The 20417-nt window shown below is 47.5% G+C and overlaps 1 protein-coding gene across 7 annotated transcripts in view; it reads right to left on the bottom strand.

Annotated features, from left to right (window-relative positions):
* The window catches only part of FAM3C (FAM3 metabolism regulating signaling molecule C), a 167290-nt gene extending 150900 nt beyond the window's left edge, over window positions 1-16390 (bottom strand). The window contains exons 1-2 of one of the 7 annotated variants that reach the window (XM_063927202.1): window positions 16285-16390; window positions 2171-2224 (exon numbers count right to left, since the gene is read on the bottom strand). The gene's annotated coding sequence lies outside the window, so the exon portion shown is untranslated. The other 6 variants (XM_063927201.1, XM_063927200.1, XM_063927199.1 and 3 more) reach the window with 6 other exon arrangements.
* Window positions 16391-20417: the final 4027 nt, after the last annotated feature.

Here is a 20417-nt window from a genome sequence, read left to right as displayed (position 1 = left end):
TCAGGTCTGAATTAGGCCCAGTCTCTGTATAATTAACAAGCAAGAACTATTGTGCACTACAGGAATGCTGATGTGCGTGTGACACTGATACATAAAAGCTTCACACCACAGCAACTCATTTACACGATACACAACTGTATAACTACGATAATTCTTTTGCACCACAAACATATTTAAACTGTACTAGTAACCTGGTACAAAGTCAGGATCTTGCATTAGTAATAAATATTAAGCTAGGTTATGGAAAGACGAATTACGCCTATGCAGGGTAGGGTATGGGTAGACTCAACTTAGGTCAACAGTCATTAGGTCAACCACTCAAGGTCGACATGAGTTTTTGGACTTTTTTTTTTGGTGTTGTTTTCTTCGTAAAGGTGACTGTGAACCCCAATTAGTGCACAGTGTCCCCTCGCATGGCGAGCGGCTTCGGGCAAGGTGCCTCGCTGCGCTCGGCACAGGTTACCGCTCCAGTCGTAGTCCATGTGGATTGTCAAGTATGGGGGGGGGGGGGGGGGGGGGGGAGGGAGTGAAACACTCATGTTGACCTTTTAACCTGTCAACCTAGTGCATGTTGACCTAATGACCACGGTTACCTTCAGTGGTCGACCTAATGACTGTCAACCTAAGCTGTGTCGACCTAACGACCATATCCCACAAGGTACATGTTTGTATCGGGATGCGTTTAATTTACCAGCTGTCGGCTCAGGATACAGACACCGGAATCCCAACAGCCGACTATGCCACTAGTCAGAATCCTGGCGCAACAGGACTATTTCCACTTGTGGGTGTCCATGACACTCAGAGTGGGAATAGATCCTTTGGCGAGCACAGTGAGCCCGCAAGGGGACTCTTAGCGATCGCCCCACTGCCGGCATTCTGTCAGGCAGGATGCCACTGTCGGGATATTGACAGCTGGCATCCCATCCATCGGTCATCCATACTAAACCCATGTGTATCATAGCTAACACAAAGGTGCTTAATACTAGGATAGCCTGCTCACACGTATACAGAAGGCACATAATATATTCTGAAACTAGAAGAATCTACACTTTAGTTCGCTAAATCATTTCCATCCTGCACCCTGTACAAAGGCCCACATATTAGCAGTCCTGACTACAATAAATGGTACAACATTACATTCGTTTTTCTACCGCATGAAACTGAGAGAACCAAAAAATACCCAAAGACTATTATGTTCCTAAAGTCCTATTACATTGATTGAACATAAAAGTACTAGAGACCACTGAGCAATTGCATTCATTGCTTACATATAGCTGTTACTTGACGATCGGTTTCATAGGCTTTGCAAACATGTACCCCACAGAGGTTTCTAAGGCAGCAGAATGAAGCCATTGGTAACACTGCATGCATTATATGAATACAACTGAATCGTAGCTTCTTCTATATAACACAATGGCATTTATACAGCGCAATAGAATTTATTATGAATCAGTATTTCCAGGGTAAATATTACATAACACATCAACGTCTAAGGATATCACAGTAGCACCTGCAGTATAACAAGTACAAATGAACTTTAAAAAAAGATTACAAAAAAAAGCATACAAAGTGCTACTGAATGTACCTGCATCAGGAAGAAGGAAGCTATAAATGATAAGGAAGCTTAAAAGGGTAATATACAGAAGGAGCGCAAAATATTTACTATATTATACAGAGAGCCCAGCACTCCCCTTAGTATGTATGTATGTATGTATGTATGTATGTAGTGTTCACTCTAGGCTGTTTTAGCAGGGCGCCGCGCCCTGCCCGTTTTTTAAAAGGCAAAACCCGCCCTGCCCCTTTTGCGGCGCCCTGCTAGAACAGCCGCCCGCTCCCTGCCCTCCCGGCGTGTATAGATGCCGTGCGCATGCGCGCGGCATCCATTCACGCATTGGGAGAGGGCTGGGGGAAGCCCAGCACCGACGGAGGTGCTGGGCACGCCCCCAACAGTGACGTCGCCGGCCACAGACGCTCTCTATAGTAGCGTCTGTGGGCCGCACCGCCCCCTAAAATGACGAAGGCGTGGCCACGCCCCCTAATTTGCGTATGTATGTATGTATGTATGTATGTATGTATGTATGTATACACACACACACACACACACACACACACACACACACATACATAAAATATCAGGATTACAAAGGGAAATATACGGATAGTGGCTTACCTTATGATCCTCAAAAAAAAGTGAACTGGAAATCGGAACTTCTCACACGATTTGCTATAGAGGTGGGAAAAAATATATATATTTACTGTATACAGTTGTGCACTCTGCAAATGTGAAGAATAATGCAGAATTTAGGAACCAGTAAAAAGCCAAAGGGCCTTTAGAGCAGCCACAGAATATATGCAGTTACAGGCTCCCATATCAAAAATGCTTGGGACCAAAAGTATTTTGGATATCGGATTTTTCAGTATTTTGGAATATTTGTACCATAATGAGATGGGATCCGATCTATAGGTCGACCGTAACTAGGTAGACCACTATTGGTCGACCGTAACTAGGTACACAGGTCAAAAGGTCGACATGAGCTTTTCACAATTTTTTTTCCATTTTTTTGAACATACTTCCACGTGGTCCACTAGTCCACGCGGACTACGATTGGAACGGTAACCTGTGCCGAGCGAAGCGAGGCACCTTGCCCGAAGCATGGCGAGTGAAGCAAGCCATGCAAGGTGACACGACGTACTAATTGGGGTTCACGGTCACTCTACAAAGAAAACGACAAAAAAAAACCTCATGTCGACCTTTTGACCTGTCGACCTAAAGACCCTGTCGACCAGTAGTGGTCGACCTAGATACTGTCAACCTAGTTACTATCTACCTTCCATACCACACCCCCTAAACATAATTTTATTCAACATTTGTAATAATTTTGTGCATGACACAAAGTTTGTGTACATAAAAGAAATGTATGTTTCATATACACATGGGGTCGATTCAATTCGCGCCGGGAATTAGCTCCAGACGCTATTCAATTCAGCTCCAGTTAAGTCGGCGATGGGCCGTTCTCGCCGACTTAACAGGTAGTTTTGTCGGGAGAACGGGCATTCTCCGACTTAACTACCCGCGGCGATGCCGATTCCCGACAGAATCAGCCTCGCGCCGGCCACGCGGCAGCACTTTTGTCGGTTTTCTTCTCTCACCCCCCGCGGATGAGAGTAGAATTCCCGACAATTGCGGGTAACTAGCAGCTGAATTGAATAGCGTCGGGAGCTAATTCCCGGCACTATTCATAAATTGCCGAATTGAATCGACCCCATAGCCTGAAGATTATTTAATGAACATATCTTGTATAAACTAAGTTTGTGTACATTGAACCATCAGAAAGCAAAGGTTGTAGAATCTCAGTAGCGCTCAAAACATTCTGAATGTTCTGCATTTCAGAATTTTGTATATGGGAGACAACCTGTATTGACATCAACAGAAATGACCTCTAAAGGTTAGGTGCAAAGGCCCCCTGTCTGTTATATTTACCCTAGCTTATAATATATTAAATACACTATTCCGTGCACATTTACTGTACAAAAAAAATGAATAAAAAAAATATAGCCTTTTACAGATAATAAGATTTTACTTACCGATAAATCTATTTCTCATAGTCCGTAGTGGATGCTGGGGACTCCGTCAGGACCATGGGGAATAGCGGCTCCGCAGGAGACAGGGCACAAAAGCAAGCTTTTAGGATCACATGGTGTGTACTGGCTCCTCCCCCTATGACCCTCCTCCAAGCCTCAGTTAGGTACTGTGCCCGGACGAGCGTACACAATAAGGAAGGATCTTGAATCCCGGGTAAGACTCATACCAGCCACACCAATCACACCGTACAACTTGTGATTTGAACCCAGTTAACAGTATGATAACAATGAAGTAGCCTCTAAAAAAGATGGCTCACAACAATAATAACCCGATTTTTTTGTAACAATAACTATGTACAAGTAATGCAGACAATCCGCACTTGGGATGGGCGCCCAGCATCCACTACGGACTATGAGAAATAGATTTATCGGTAAGTAAAATCTTATTTTCTCTAACGTCCTAGTGGATGCTGGGGACTCCGTCAGGACCATGGGGATTATACCAAAGCTCCCAAACGGGCGGGAGAGTGCGGATGACTCTGCAGCACCGAATGAGAGAACTCCAGGTCCTCCTCAGCCAGGGTATCAAATTTGTAGAATTTAGCAAACGTGTTTGCCCCTGACCAAGTAGCTGCTCGGCAAAGTTGTAAAGCCGAGACCCCTCGGGCAGCCGCCCAAGATGAGCCCACCTTCCTTGTGGAATGGGCATTTACAGATTTTGGCTGTGGCAGGCCTGCCACAGAATGTGCAAGCTGAATTGTACTACAAATCCAACGAGCAATAGTCTGCTTAGAAGCAGGAGCACCCAGCTTTTTGGGTGCCTACAATATAAACAGCAAGTCAGACTTTCTGACTCCAGCCGTCCTGGATTTATATATATTAATATATATATATATATATATATATATATATATATATATATATATATATATATATATATATATATATTTTCAGGGCCCTGACAACGTCTAGCAACTTGGAGTCCTCCAAGTCACTAGTAGCCGCAGGCACCACAATAGGTTGTTTCGGGTGAAACGCTGACACCACCTTAGGAAGAAACTGGGGACGAGTCCGCAGTTCTGCCCTGTCCAAATGGAAAATCAAATATGGGCTTTTGTAAGACAAAGCCGCCAATTTTTACAATCGCCTGGCCAAGGCCAGGGCCTACAGCATGGTCACTTTCCATGTGAGATATTTCAAATCCACAGATTTGAGTGGTTCAAACCAATATGATTTGAGGAATCCCAACACTACGTTGAGATCCCACGGTGCCACTGGAGGCACACAAGGGCTGTATATGCAATACTCCCTTGACAAACGTCTGGACTTCAGGAACTGAAGCCAATTCTTTCTGGAAGAAAATCTATAGGGCCGAAACTTGAACCTTAATGGACCCCAATTTGAGGCTCATAGACACTCCTGTTTGCAGGAAGTGCAGAAATCGACCTAGTTGAAATTTTTTCGTGGGGCCTTCCTGGCCTCACCCACGCAACATATTTTTACCACATGTGGTGATAACGTTGTGCGGTCACCTCCTTCCTGGCTTTGACCAGGGTAGGTATGACCTCTTCCGGAATGCCTTTTCCCTTAGGATCCGGCGTTCAAACCGCCATGCCGTCAAACGCAGTCGCGGTAAGTCTTGGAACAGACAAGGTCCCTGCTGGAGCAGGTCCTTTCTTAAAGGCCGATGCCACGGTTCCTCTTGGAACAGACATGGTACTTGCTGAAAGCAAATCCCTTCTTAGCTCCCGAGGCCATTAGTCCTCTGTGAGCATCTCTTGAAGTTCCGGTTACCAAGTCCCTCTTGGCCAATCCGGAGTCACGAGTATAGTTCTTACTCCTCTATGTCTTATAATTCTCAATACCTTGGTTATGAGAAGCAGAGAAGGGAACACATACACCGACTGTTACACCCACGGTGTTACCAGGACGTCCACAGCTATCGCCTGAAGGTCTCGTGACCTGGCGCAATACCTGTCCCATTTTTTTGTTCAGGCGGGACGCCATCATGTCCACCTTTGGTCTTTCCCAACGGTTCACAATCATGCGGAAAACTTCCCGATGAAGTTCCCACTCTCCCGGGTGGAGGTCGTGCCTGCTGAGGAAGTCTGCTTCCCAGTCGTCCACTCCCGGAATGAACACTGCTGACAGTGCTATCACATGATTTTCCGCCTAGTGAAAAATCCTTGCAGTTTTGCCACTGCCCTCCTGCTTCTTGTGCCGCCTTTTCTGTTTACGTGGGCGACTGCCGTGATGTTATCCCACTGGATCAATACCGGCTGACCTTGAAGCAGAGGTCTTGCTAAGCTTAGAGCATTATAAATTTGCTCTTAGCTCCAGTATATTTATGTGGAGAGAATTCTCCAGACTTGATCACACTCCTTGTGTGACTGCTCCCCAGCCTCTCAGGCTGGCCTCCGTGGTCACGAGCATCCAATCCTGAATGCCGAATCTGCGGCCCTCTAGAAGATGAGCACTCTGTAATCACCACAGGAGAGACACCCTTGTCCTTGGATATAGGGTTATCCGCTGATGCATCTGAAGACGCGATCCGGACCATTTGTCCAGCAGATCCCACTGAAGAGTTCTTGCGTGAAATCTGCCGAATGGAAGCGCTTCGTAATAAGCCACCATTTTTACCAGGACTCTTGTGCAATGATGCACTGACACTTTTCCTGGTTTTAGGAGGATCCCGATTAGCTCGGATAACTCCCTGGCTTTCTCCTCTGGGAGAAACACCTTTTTCTGGACTGTGTCCAGAATCATCCCTAGGACCAGCAGACGTGTCGTCGGAACAACTGCGGTTTTGGAATATTTAGAATCCACCCGTGCGGTCGTAGAACTACTTGAGATAGTGCTACTCCGACCTCCAACTGTTCTCTGGACCTTGTTCTTATCAGGTCGTCCATTTTCTTTGAAGACGAATCCTCCTTTCGGTCATTACCTTGGTAAGGACCCGGGGTGCCTTGGACAATCCAACGGCATCGTCTTGAAACTGATAGTGACAGTTCTGTACCACGAACCTGAGGTACCCTTGGTGAGAAAAGGCAAATTTTGGGACATGGAGGTAAGCATCCCTGATGTCCCGGGACACCATATAGTCCCCTTGTTCTTTGCTATCACTGCTCTGAGTGACTCCATCTGGATTTGAACCCTTGTAAGTGTTCAAATTTTTCAGATTTAGAATAGGTCTCACCTAGCCTTCAGTACCACCATATAGTGTGGAGTAATACCCCTTTCCTTGTTGTCGGAGGGGTAAATTTATTATCACCTGCTGGGAATACAGCTTGTGAATTGTTTTCAATACTGCCTCCCTGTCGGAGGGAGACATTGGTACAGCAGACTACAGGAACCTGCGAGGGGGGAAACCTCTCGACATTCCAATCTGTACCCCTTGGATACTACTTGCAGGATCCAGGGGTCCTGTACGGTCCCAGCGTCATGCTGAGAACTTGGTAGAAGCGGTGGAGGGCTTCTGTTCCTGGGAATGGGCTGCCTGCTGCAGTCTTCTTCCCTTTCCTCTATCCCTGGGCAGATATGACTCTTATAGGGACGAAAGGACTGAGGCTGAAAAGACGGTGTCTTTTTCTGCAGAGATGTGACTTAGGGTAAAAAACGGTGGATTTTCCAGCAGTTGCCCTGGCCACCAGGTCCCATGGACCGACCCCAAATAACTCCTCCCCTTTATACGGCAATACATCTTTGTGCCGTTTGGAATCTGCATCACCTGACCACTGTCGTGTCCATAAACATCTTCTTGCAGATATGGACATCGCATTTACTCTTGATGCCAGAGTGCAAATATCCCTCTGCGCATCTCGCATATATAGAAATGCATCCTTTAAATGCTCTATAGTCAATAAAATACTGTCCCTGTCAAAGGTATCAATATTTTTAGTCAGGGAATCCGACCAAGCCACCTCAGCTCTGCACATCCAGGCTGAGGCGATCGCTGGTCGCAGTATAACACCAGCATGTGTGTGTATACTTTTTAGGATATTTTTCAGCCTCCTATCAGCTGGCTCCTTAAGTACGGCCCTATCCGTAGATGGTACCGCCACTTGTTCTGATAAGCGTGTGAGTGCCTTATCCACCCTGAGGGGTGTTTCCCACCGCGCCTTAACTTCTGGCGGGAAAGGGTATACCGCCAATAATTTTCTATCGGGGGAAACCCACGCATCATCACACACTTCATTTAATTTATCTGATTCAGGAAAAACTACAGGTAGTTTTTTCACCTCACACATAATACCCTTTTTTGTGGTACTTGGAGTATCAGAAATATGTAACACCTCCTTCATTGCCCTTAACGTGTGGCCCTAAAAGAAAATACGTTTGTTTCTTCACCGTCGACACTGAAATCAGTGTCCGTGTCTGGGTCTGTGTCGACCGACTGAGGTAAATGGGCATTTTACAGCCCCTGACGGTGTTTGAGACGCCTGGACAGATACTAATTTGTTCGCCGGCACTCTCATGTCGTCAACCGGCTTGCAGCGTGTTGACATTGTCACGTAATTTCCATAAATAAGCCATCCATTCCGGTGTCGACTCCCTAGAGAGTGACATCACCATTACAGGCAATTTGCTCCGCCTCCTCACCAATATTTTCCTCATACATGTCGACACACACGTACCGACATACAGCACACACATAGGGAATGCTCTGATAGAGGACAGGACCCACTAGCCCTTTGGGGAGACAGAGGGAGAGTTTGCCAGCACACACCAAAACGCTATAATTATCCAGGGACAACCTTTATATAAGTGTTCCTCCCTTATAGCATTTTAATATATATACATATCGCCAAATCAGTGCCCCCCCCTCTCTGTTTTAACCCTGTTTCTGTAGTGCAGTGCAGGGGAGAGCATGGGAGCCTTCCCACCAGCCTTTCTGTGAGGGAAAATGGCGCTGTGTGCTGAGGAGAATAGGCCCCGCCCCCTTTTCGGCGGGCTTCTTCTCCGGAGTTTTAGATATCTGGCAGGGGTTAAATACATCCATATAGCCTCAAGGGCTATATGTGATGTATTTTTCGCCATACAGGTATTATACATTGCTGCCCAGGGCGCCCCCCCCAGCGCCCTGCACCCTCCGTGACCGCTGTGTGAAGTGTGCTGACAACAATGGCGCACAGCTGCAGTGCTGTGCGCTACCTGATGAAGACTGAGAGTCTTCTGCCGCCTGGTTCCGGACCTCTTCATCTTCAGCGTCTGCAAGGGGGGTCGGCGGCGCGGCTCCGGGACGAACCCCAGGGCGAGCCCTGTGTTCCGACTCCCTCTGGAGCTATGTCCAGTAGCCTAAGAATCCAATCCATCCTGCACGCAGGTGAGTTGAAAATCTCTCCCCTAAGTCCCTCGATGCAGTGAGCCTGTTGCCAGCAGGACTCACTGAAAATAAAGAACCTAAAAACTTTTTCTAAGTAACTCTTTAAGAGAGCCACCTAGATTGCACCCTTCTCGGCCGGGCACAAAAACCTAACTGAGGCTTGGAGGAGGGTCATAGGGGGAGGAGCCAGTACACACCATGTGATCCTAAAAGCTTGCTTTTGTGCCCTGTCTCCTGCGGAGCCGCTATTCCCCATGGTCCTGACGGAGTCCCCAGCATCCACTAGGACGTTAGAGAAATACAGCTTACTATCTCACTCAGGCTGGGCAATGGCAGCTTTGGGTTTTTACATATTTATATTCACTTGCTAAAAACATTGGGGGTCATTCCGAGTTGATCGTAGCTGTGCTAAATTTAGCACAGCTACGATCGTAAACTCAGACATGCGGGGGGACGCCCAGCACAGGGCTATCCCGCCCCGCATGTCAGTGCCGCCCCCCACCCTCCCGTACAAATACAAAAGCATCGCACAGAGGCGATGCCTTTGTATCTGTGGAGTAACCCCCGGCCAGCGCAGCTCCTGCGGCTGGCCGGGAGCTACTCGTCGCTGCAGCGGCTGTGTGAGACGTCACGCAGCTGCCACGCCCCCCCCCCCAACGGTCCGGCCACGCCTGCGTTGGCAGGGCCGCGCCTACTAAACGGTGGATTAACACCGCCGTACAGCCCCCGCCTCTGTCTCAGAGGCGATCGCTGGGTACAGACGACTGCCATGCCAGTTCCGACCAGATCGCTGCGCTGTGACAAACTGCAGCGAGCGATCAGGTCGGAATGACCCCCATTGTGCCATGTTTTAATCTCAGTGCTGCTACAAATACCATAGAGGTCAGCTAACCTCAAGTCATAAAGGTCAGGTGTTGCATCTATGGGTTGGAAGTATTTGTAAATAGGTTCTGCCAATCCATTTAGGGTTAAATATTTTCAGACAAACACTATAGGATCTATTCGATCAGATGTGAGGGGGGGCAAGTTGGCACACCATCAACAGGACTGCTACTTGACAAACCCTCCCGTCCACACACACAGCCCGTTCTTACGGAAATTTGTCCGCAGCCCTATGCATACAAAAATTGAAATGACTATTGGCTAGAAATGAAAAATGTCTATTTTACTAGAAATGTCTAAGCTTGTCCACTACTAAATATCCTATAGTTACCTATATTTACACAATAAATCAGAAACATTGTTTGTAGTTAAATGCAGAAAACCGAAGAGGAAAGAATGTCTCTGTTGGCGCACATAAGAATAATTAAAATATAACTTATTACATTCTTAAAATAATCTATTCACGAATTAAAGACAGTACATACAATACATATAGTGAAAAAAAGTGTTCAAGAACGGTGATTTTAAAATCAGGGCACACTACCTATCTGCTATATTCAAATTTTTGTCTGACAACAATACTGAGGATAGAGTACAATGATTAACAGAATAGAGGACTCCTATGGGTAAGTATTAGAGGATGTGATGCCTGTTACAGGTAAGTATAGGTAATAATGTGGTATATATATCTGTATAATAAATTTAACCCTCAAATTTACACCATTTGATCTGTATTTTACAAACAGAGACGGAGGGTAAGTATTTATTGTATAGCCATAACACTCTTTAACATGGTGAGTATTTATTGTGTATAAATTCCAATACATGTAATTTAATAGATTGTAGTCAAATGCATAGAACAAATAAACAAAAATACGCACACACACACACACACACACACACACACACACACACACACTCATAACATGAACAAATCCTACTGAAAAAGCTAGGGCTCATTTGCATTAAACAGTCATGTAACGATGAAAGAAAAAAGGGTGCGGTAAACAGCTGTAAGTGAACGGTATGAGAAACAGGAACATACATACAAACAACAAACAAAATATATAATTTTTTTTAAAGTATGTAAACGTGTTGTATAACATAGCGTATTGTGAGTCCACGTTTTCATTCTAAATATTTCTAAAACAGGCTTATGGTTTCAATTCAATAAACTGGTTAACCATATCTGACATTTGACTATTTGCTTTACGAAGGACACACCTTATTGAATTAATTGACGTACAATAGCAAGGCCTGTTTCATGTTGGTAAGGAATGTGGGACAAAAGTTAAAGAATCATAGTTTCATACAAATGCAGTTGTACCATTCAAGCTACAGAGGTGTCCTCATGGGGATCCGGTCTGAAGATCGACAGTGTCTAGGTCGACAATATTAAGGTCGACCACTATAGGTCGACAGTCACTAGGTCGACATGGATGGAAGGCCGACAGGGTTTCTAGGTCGACAGGTCTAAAGGTCGACATGAGTTTTTCAAATTTTTTTCTTTTTTTGAATTTATTCATACTTAACGATCCACGTGGACTACGATTGGAACGGTAAAGTGTGCAGAGCGAAGCGAAGGCACCATGCCCGAAGCATGGCGAGCGAAGAGAGCCATGCGAGGGGACGCGGTGCACTAATTTGGGATCCCGGTCACTCTACGAAGAAAACGACACCAAAAAAAAAATCCTCATGTCGACCTTTAGACCTGTCGACCTAGCACATGTCGACCTAGAAACCCTGTCGACCTTCCATCCATGTCGACCTAGTGACTGTCGACCTATAATGGTCGACCTAAACATTGTCGACCTAAACACTGTCGATTTGATGAACCACACCCGTCCTCATGCACCTAGTGTTTTTGTGATATTTGGTGCTAGATGCTTGGCCACGAGTAGCAATTTGTACTGTTACATGAATTTTATGCATTATTCGCATTGTTGCTGCATACAAAGTCACAGTGTACCAGGCACACTAAATTAGTTTTTTTGGTAGCAAAGTGGTATAACGGCACAGATTAGGCATACCAATGTGGGACACAAAGCATGGCGCCACTGCTCTTATCGAAACTGCCTTTTTCCTAAGATTAGAGACATAGGGGGAGATTTATACCCCTTTCACATCGCAAATGCCGAGTCCCACCCAGTAATTGGAAAAGGGTATTTACAGGGTGGGACCCCGGCATTTGACCCTACTCGCTGCGTTCCCGACCTAGCATTTTGCTGGGTCGGATTGCTAAACAGGGGCAGAGACTGCGGCATCATTGGGGGCGGGGCTGGAGATGAGCTCATCTCCGCACCACCTCTCCCTGTGTAGTGAACGGGGGACGGGTTGCATCGACCCGGCAACCAGTTTACATTCAACTTGGGAATAACACTGCTTTATTCCCGGGTTGAATTACTGGGTCAGTCGACCCGGGAATTCGCCATGTACCCTTTCACAACACACAGCTAGCTGTGTCGACCCTGGCAATATGCCGGGTCATTTGTGCAGTGTGAAAGGGGTAATAGCAAATTGAGAGAGAGAGATGGACACAAAGGAAGTGTTTTGATAAATCTCCCCCTAAGTCACACACACAGCACTACATTATTGTTGGTTTGTGGCGACGTACATACAGCACACATTGAAACAATACAGGGAAAACACAACATCACATTACAGTAACCAAAACTAAACGGAGCACAAGTTACAATTTCAATACACAATACAGCTGGGATGTCAGGTAAGTGAAGGAGAATTGCCACATTACTAGGGAACTGCAGCCATTGGGAGAAATGAAGAGCTATGAGTGAGAGGAGATACAGGTTGGATTGCCACTGGATAGGTGAGGGCTGTAGCAGAAGTGCGAGAGAAGAGGGCTGTGAAAACAGGAGGGAAGAGGGCCCTGCTCCATTGACCTTACAGTCTAGGGCAGTGGTTCCTAAACTCAATCCTCAAGTACTCCCAACAGTTCACATTTTCCAGGTCTCCACACAGTATTGCAAGTGAAATAATTAGCTCCACCTGTGGGTCTTTTAAAATGTGTCAGTGAGTAATGAATACACCTGTTCAACTGCTAGGTGACCTGGAAAACATGAACTGTTGGGGGTACTTGAGGACCGAGGTTGGGAACCATTGGTCTAGGGCAGGCATGTCCAAACTGCGGCCCTCCAGCTGTTGTGAAACTACATATCCCAGTATGCCCTGACACAGTTTTGCTGTCAGAAAATGCAAAAGCTGTGTCAGGGCATGCTGGGATGTGTAGTTTCTCAACAGCTGGAGGGCCGCAGTTTGGACATGCCTGGTCTAGGGCCTTGATGGCTAACCTTGACACTCCAGCTGTTGTTGAACTACACATCCCAGCATGCCCTGCATCAGTTTTAGCATGGCCAAATAACAAAACTGTAGCAGGGCATGCTGGGATATGTAGTTCAACAACAGCTGGAGTGTCAAGGTTAGCCATCACTGGTCTAGGGGAAGAGGGAGGACAGACAGGTCACAGGAGGCACAAGCAAGGGAGGGGGCCTGAGGGCAGGATGTAAGCAGGGCAGAGATGGCCAAGGTATAGGCAGGGGATGGGGAGAGCAAACTCGAGACATGGTTATGTGGTGGAAGGATACGCTTTGATGAACACGGGGGTTTTCAGTGCTTATTCAAAGCTTTGCATGGTCGGGGAGAGTCTGATAGAGTGAGGGTCTGAGAGACATGACAGCGTCATTAGTCAGGAGATCCTTGTACGTCAGTAACAGAAGAAGCATATATTTTTTTTAACAAAAATCCTCTAGCAGGATGCTTGGTGCGGCCAAGTTGTAGAGTCTGTGACATGCCAAATGGGGAGGCATTTGATATGCCGGCTGTTGGGATCCCGGCACTCAGCACCCTGGCGCCGGAATCCCGACAGCCAGCATACCAACAACTATTCTCCCTCTTGGGGTGTCCACGACACCCCTGGAGGTAAAATAAATAGCGTGGCGCACATAGCACACCACCGTGCCCGCAGCGTGGCAAGCGCAGGGAGCCCGCAAGGGGCTCTTTTGGGCTCACCCTGTCGGCATGCCGGCGGTCAAGATCCCGGCTCAAGGATCCCGACAGCCAGCATAATGTAGTAGAAATGAACTTTAGGGACTATCCCACATTCTTCTAGAAGTGTAAGACCACAGTTTTATACAAATGTCACCACCCCTCACAGGTGGTGGCTAAAAGTATAAATATAACATTTAGAACTATAGAGCAAAGGCTTCATATATTATATGTTTTCTAGTGAACAAAATATGAAACTAGTTTTCCTGTAAAAGTGATGACATGAAGTATGATGTAACAGCAGCAACCATTCTTATTACCAACTGGAAGATATGATGCATTTATCCTTTATAGCCAAGTACACTTGTAGGACCCCAAGCAGCCCCCCAGCATAGCACCCATTACACCAGCCTGGCTTCCTCCGTGTCACTGCTCTGTGCCCCAGCTCTCTCCCCTGTGGCAGCAGAGGCGTCCACCCTGGTTACCAGGGCTTCCGCTCACACAGGACAACGGAGCAGCCCTGAGCCCCAGGCAGGCAGCGGCATCATCCACTCCTGGGGTCCCGGGACATCGCCCATAAGTTACACGCGGGGATGCTGCGTCCCCTGGTGCGGCATAAGTGACAGCAACACACAGCGCGTAGTGTGCTCGGCGCTGGACGGGTCACTGAGCGCCCGGGAGGAAACAGGGCAGCCGCATAGGCTGCGGGCATCACGGGGAGCTGCTGGCTGCCACCACAGACATATACGTGTATGATGAGATCGCTACAGCTGCGGGACGGCTCAGAGAGGGTTCCGGCCATTAGACACCGCCGCACGTCTGTACAAGTTGCAAGGCAGCCGGGCTGGTAACGTCTAATTGGTGCGGGGACGGGTACATAGCTGGCTACTCACCTCCTGATGCCTCCGACTAACACCATCTGCCAGGCAACCGACCGCTAACTAGGGCGGAAACTACAAGACCCAGCACCCATTGCGACAGCCGCGCAGGAACACCGCGACCGGTTCTACCAGCTTTATTATTCCTACAGCACAGAGACAGTGCCCCAGGCCCCCACCTTCGGTGCTGTTTCCTCCTGCGGATTACACACAGCAATGTATCACTCTCCTCCTGCTGTCGGGGCTACTCCTCTCTCCGCCATTTTATGCCTAATGTGCACTGTGACAATGTGCAGAAGGGTTACACAGTGACTGGGGCATTGCAGCTGTTGTACATGGCAGGCAGAACGGGAGTGCTGTCTTTAAAATGAGCAAAATGCATTTAAATATTTTTATTATTACTGCATGGAGAGAGCTAAAATACAAACCAATCAGCTTCTACCCAGGGTTGGACATCAATCGGCAACATTAGCTAGTTTTGCTATAGATCAGGTATTCCCAACCACAGTCCTCAAGGCACACTAACAGAGCAGGTTTTAGTGATATCCAGGTTACAGGTTACTTAATTTGTAGCTCAGTTATTTTGATTGAACCATCTGTGCTGCAGCCTGGATACCACTAAAACCTGCACTGTTGGTGTGCCTTGAGGACCGTGATTGGGAATACCTGCTATAGATAGTGGAGAACCATCGATGGCACAGATGGTTTTACCCCTTCCCTCTCCTAGTTGGTCCTGGGACATGGATCCCAGCTCCACCCCATTACATACCTCCCAACATGACCCTCTCCAGGAGGGACACAATGCTCTACTTCTGGATTTTTCTCTTAATTTACGATTGCTGGCACCTGTGTTGAGCAGGTTAGTGGATAATGAAGGTGTTTCAGCACAGGTGATGGCAATCATAGATTAAGAGGGAAGTCCAGTGGCAGAGCATTCTGTCCCTCCTGGAAAGGGAAATGTTGGGAGGTATGCCATTATGCACCCGCAAAGCCCCGTCCACAGGTACTTGCCCACGGACCAGTGAGTGCGTGAAAGAGCAGGGATGACCATCAGTGTGTGAAACCATCAATGGTTCTCTATTTCATAGTCTGCTACCATAAATGAGCACTTACAGTTTCACTATCAATCTTAAGGGGGGTACTCACGGGAGAGATGTGTGCTGAGCAATCTTAACACAGACCGCTCAGCACACATCTCTCACCCCGCTCAGCACAGCGCGATGTGCTGAGCGAGGGGGAAAGCCGACGGGGGGCCGCTCACTTCACACAACGGTGAAGTGAGCGACCCGCTAAATTGAGCCTGCATGCAGCTCAATCTAGCATCGGCGATAGCGATGCGCGGCCCTAGCGCTGGAGGGCATACACACGGCAGATCCGTGCTTAAAATCTAAGCAATCTAGCAAGATTGCTTAGATTTTAAGCACGGATCTCTCCGTGTGTACCCCCCTTTAGATAATTGAAGAGTGTGTGCTGGTGACCAATTCAAAATTATTGGACGGGCATGGCGGTTCATGAAAATGCAATATTTTCAAAGATGAAACAGATATTTCCCCTGTTCCTTCACATGGGAAAGAACAGGGAGTGTCACGATCCGGGTAATTTCTCATCTGTATTTACCTTCCAAATGCCTCCTGAGACTGTCCCAGCGTTCCAAGCCTGGATTCCATCTGTGCTGCATCCCATTGCCTCAAGTCTCTTCATTGTGATTCTGGCAGCTTCATGGTTAAAACTCACATGCAAGTTACAAACAGTCTTTCCCTCCAAATTCAAACATGGGCGCTGCCATGTTTGTTTACATCACGTTACTTTTCAGCCTATCAGCTGCACTCTGGTCTCTGCCTAATTATCCAGCAGCTGCACTCTGGACTCTGCTTAATTGCCCAGCCAATACCTGCTTCCCAGCTAGTATAAATATCCTGCATTAAGGCTGCTTAGGTGTCAGTGCTTTGGTTGTCAAACCCAATGATACAAGTTTCTCCTGCCTGTGGTTTTGCTATTGTTCTAGGTAAGGCATTCCCAACCACGGTCCTCAAGGCACACTAACAGTGCAGGTTTTAGTGATATCCAGGCTGCAGCACAGGTGACTTAATTAGTACCTCAGTTATTTTGATTTAACCATCTGTGCTGAAGCCTGGATATCACTACAACCTGCACTGTTGGTGTGCCTTGAGGACCGTGGTTGGGAATGCCTGTTCTAGGTATTCCAGCTCCACTAGAGACCCGCACCTGCTACCATCTTGCGGTGCAGCCTGACTCTGCAGTGTCCCAGCATTGCATCCTGTGACCGGCAGTTACCCGACACCAGCTTCCAGCGGTGCTCTGCCCTGCCAGTCACCATTGGTGTTCCGCCATTGATCTCCAGTCACCATCGGTGTTCCGCCATTGATCTCCAGTCACCATCGGTGTTCCGCCATTGATCTCCAGTCACCATCTGTGTTTCCTCAGTTGATCTCCTACTACATTGGTGTTCTAACATCATCTCACAGTTCACCATTGGTGCTCCTATCAGCTAAACCTCACTTCATCCGTGAGTTCTGTAGCACCCTCACCACCTGGGCCGGTTCCACCCGGCATCCCTGGCAGTTCACAAGTACACACCTCATTCAGCATTCCACCAGCATCTCCAGCTTCCAGTGTGTCATCTGCTGGTCAGTTTCTACTCATACCATCTATACAGCGGATGGCTGTTGGTTCTCTGGACTATTCCATTTCCAGGTCTTCCAAGACTTTACTGAGTTTCACTACTCCCAACATCATCCTACTATAACTATACTTAAGGAACTGTGTTTTCTCCTGTTGTGCTACAACTCCATAATACTGAGTACCACTGTCTTCCGTGGACTGTCAATGTGCAAAGTGAACTGTGTTCAATAAAACATTTTAAACTTTTACAAAGTTGTCTTGGTCACGCCTTCGGGCATCTGTGCTAAATGTTCACGTACACCTCAGCCCCTACAACTGAGGCTTCCCCTGGTCAGCACCAGCCCTCAGCTGTGACAGGGAGATTTCTCCTCCCCAGGGGAGAAGCACAGATATCGCGGCCAATACATTATAAGATCTCAAGAGCTTGGAAACACTAGCATCCATGGGATTTTCCAGTGCAATATGAAGTCACCCAGGATAAGAGGGAAGGAAATGGGAAAGCCAGGAGGCAACGTTATCTAGGAATATAGAGGAAATCCCTTTGGGGTGAGTAAATGACCACGTCACAAAGGTGAGGAGGATTGAAAATAGTTATAGAGTGGACTTCAAAGAACAAGAGGGGGAGTTCAGGATGCAGAATGTGCCGCAAGAGGAAAGAAGGTCACCCTGATCACTACAAGGGTATGGAAGAGAGGAAAGTCCAGAATTAGAGAGCAGTGAGGAGGTGTTAAAAGACTGGGAGAGCTAATTTCAGTGATGGTGAGGAAGTTGTGAGAATTAAAGTGGTCGTGGTTGAATGCCAGTTTTTACAAAGCGATCTGGCATTCCAGACAGCACATGAGAAATGAGGAAGTGACAATGGAGAATGAGGCTGACAGGGTTGATGCACTGGTGTAGTTCAGTGGAGTAACGGTAAATATGAGTGTGAGGATAGGTCATGATAAGAGAAGCAAGAGGGGAAGGGCGGTGAGCAAGGGAGCAGTCAAAGGTATGACAGGGAGCCAGCTAGGAGGAGGGCGAACTAGGATAAGGTAGAAATAGAGAGGTAAAGGCAGTGTGAGACAATAGGGGAAGGGACAGTAAGGAAGGAGTCCAGTGGGTAAATTTACTAATAGGCCCTACACACCGGCCGATTTTTTGAAAGATATGAACGATCTCGTTCATAAATGAACGAGAACTCGTTCATATCTTTCAGTGTGGAGACTTAAGCGATGAACGATGCGCGTCCCCGCGCTCGTTCATCGCTGGTCTCCCGTCGGCTGTGCATGCAGGCCAATATGGACGATCTCGTCCATATTTGCCTGCACTTCAATGCAGCCGCGTGACGGGGGGAGTGAAGAAACTTCACTCCCCCCGTCACTGCCCCCCCGCCGCCGGGTCGCTCGTCGGCCGTATCCGCCGTCGGGCAGCTCGGCGGCGGGTCGGCCAGTGAGTAGGGCCCTTAAGTTGGGAGTTCTATTTAATATGGGTTGTTGCCCATAACAACCAATCATATTCCAGGTATTAACTTCTAGAAGGTGCTAGATAAATGAGAAGTAGAATTTGATTGGTTGCTATGGGCAACATCCCATTTTAAATAGAACTCCTGTCTTAGTAAATTTACCCAATGAGTGTCGGGAGAGAGGGTAATTAGAGAAGGAAGTACCAGTGAGGTAAGGGGGAAAACTTCCAAGTTCTTTTACAAAGTAACACACTCAAGTTTAAGGTCTTTTTCCTGCATTTTTACAGTTTTTATGTTCTTTGCAAGGAATTCGGATCTGAAGAATGAAAATGACCAGAGTCGAGAACAGTGTCTCCCAACTGCAGTCCTCAGGACCCCATCTGTATATATTTTACAGATCTCCCAGTTGGTGCAGAGTTGTATTCAATACTAGCTGACACATCTTAAAAGAACCACAGGTGGAGCTAATCATTTTAATTATGATACTGAGGAGATCTGTAAAACATGCACTGCTAGGGGTCCCGGGGACTGGAGTTGGGAAACACTGGACTAGAGAGTACAGCATAGATTCAACATACACACTTCGGAACACTTTTCAGAGAGGGGAAACAAATTACTAGGGGCCTGATTCAGAGATGTGTGCATACACAATTTCTCTTACATCCTAAAGGATGCTGGGGTCCACATTAGTACCATGGGGTATAGACGGGTCCACTAGGAGCCACTGGCACTTTAATAGTGTGGGCTGGCTCCTCCCTCTATGCCCCTCCTACCAGACTCAGTTTAGAAAATGTGTCCGGAGGAGTCGGTCACAGCTAGGGGAACTCCATAGGAGTTTTTCTAGTTTTATTATTTTTCTTAGAGTTAGGCACAGGGAGGCTGTTGGCAACAGCCCCCCTGCTTCGTGGGACTTAGGGGGGGAGTAGTCTCCAACCCTGAGAGGTTAATGGCCACTATCTCCGCTGACAGGACACTGAGCTCCTGAGGGTGATGATCTTTAGCCGCCCAAGGCGACCGCTCACTCCCGCAGCATTCCGCCACCACCTAACAGAGCCTGAAGATTCCGGTGGCAAGTGAGTCACCGGCGACCCGACAAGCGGGGAGCCTGTGTGAATGGCGGCAACAGGGTAGGAGCGCAGTACTAACTGTGCTCCGGAGAGCTCAGCGGTACACAGTGCGATACTAAGAGGGGCGCCCTGAGCCAGTGCAGGCACCCTATACTGGTCAATTAAGGCTGTCACGGACCCTGGTAACGCTGCCAACTATACCTCAGGCCAGTATAAAAAATTGAAAGTGCGGGAAGACGTGCCATGTTCAAGGGGTAGAGCTTCTCCTAAGAGCGGACCCAGCAGCTTCCAGCGCCATTTCTCCCTGCAGATACAGCTACAGAGACGCTGACTGGGAGTGCTGTCCCTCCACGCGACTCCAACTATCCTGTGCAGTACCAAGGGGTTGTAGATGGGGGGGAGGCTGTAAATTACTGTGTAGTCTATTAAGGGTACACAGTCAGCGCCAGGTATTTTGTTTACAACTGCCTAATTAAGCGCTGTGTGTGTGCTGGCTCCAAGCTCTGTGTTTCTCTGGAGGTACTTGGGGGGGAAACTGTCTGACTTTCCCTGGGTGTGTGGGTGTATGTTCTCTCACATAGCCATGTCCAGGGACTTTG

The sequence above is a fragment of the Pseudophryne corroboree genome, chromosome 6 (assembly GCF_028390025.1).
Source record: "Pseudophryne corroboree isolate aPseCor3 chromosome 6, aPseCor3.hap2, whole genome shotgun sequence".
Classification (NCBI taxonomy): domain Eukaryota; kingdom Metazoa; phylum Chordata; class Amphibia; order Anura; family Myobatrachidae; genus Pseudophryne; species Pseudophryne corroboree.
Note: the sequence above shows the minus strand (reverse complement) of the source record. Positions and strands in the feature narration are given on the sequence as shown.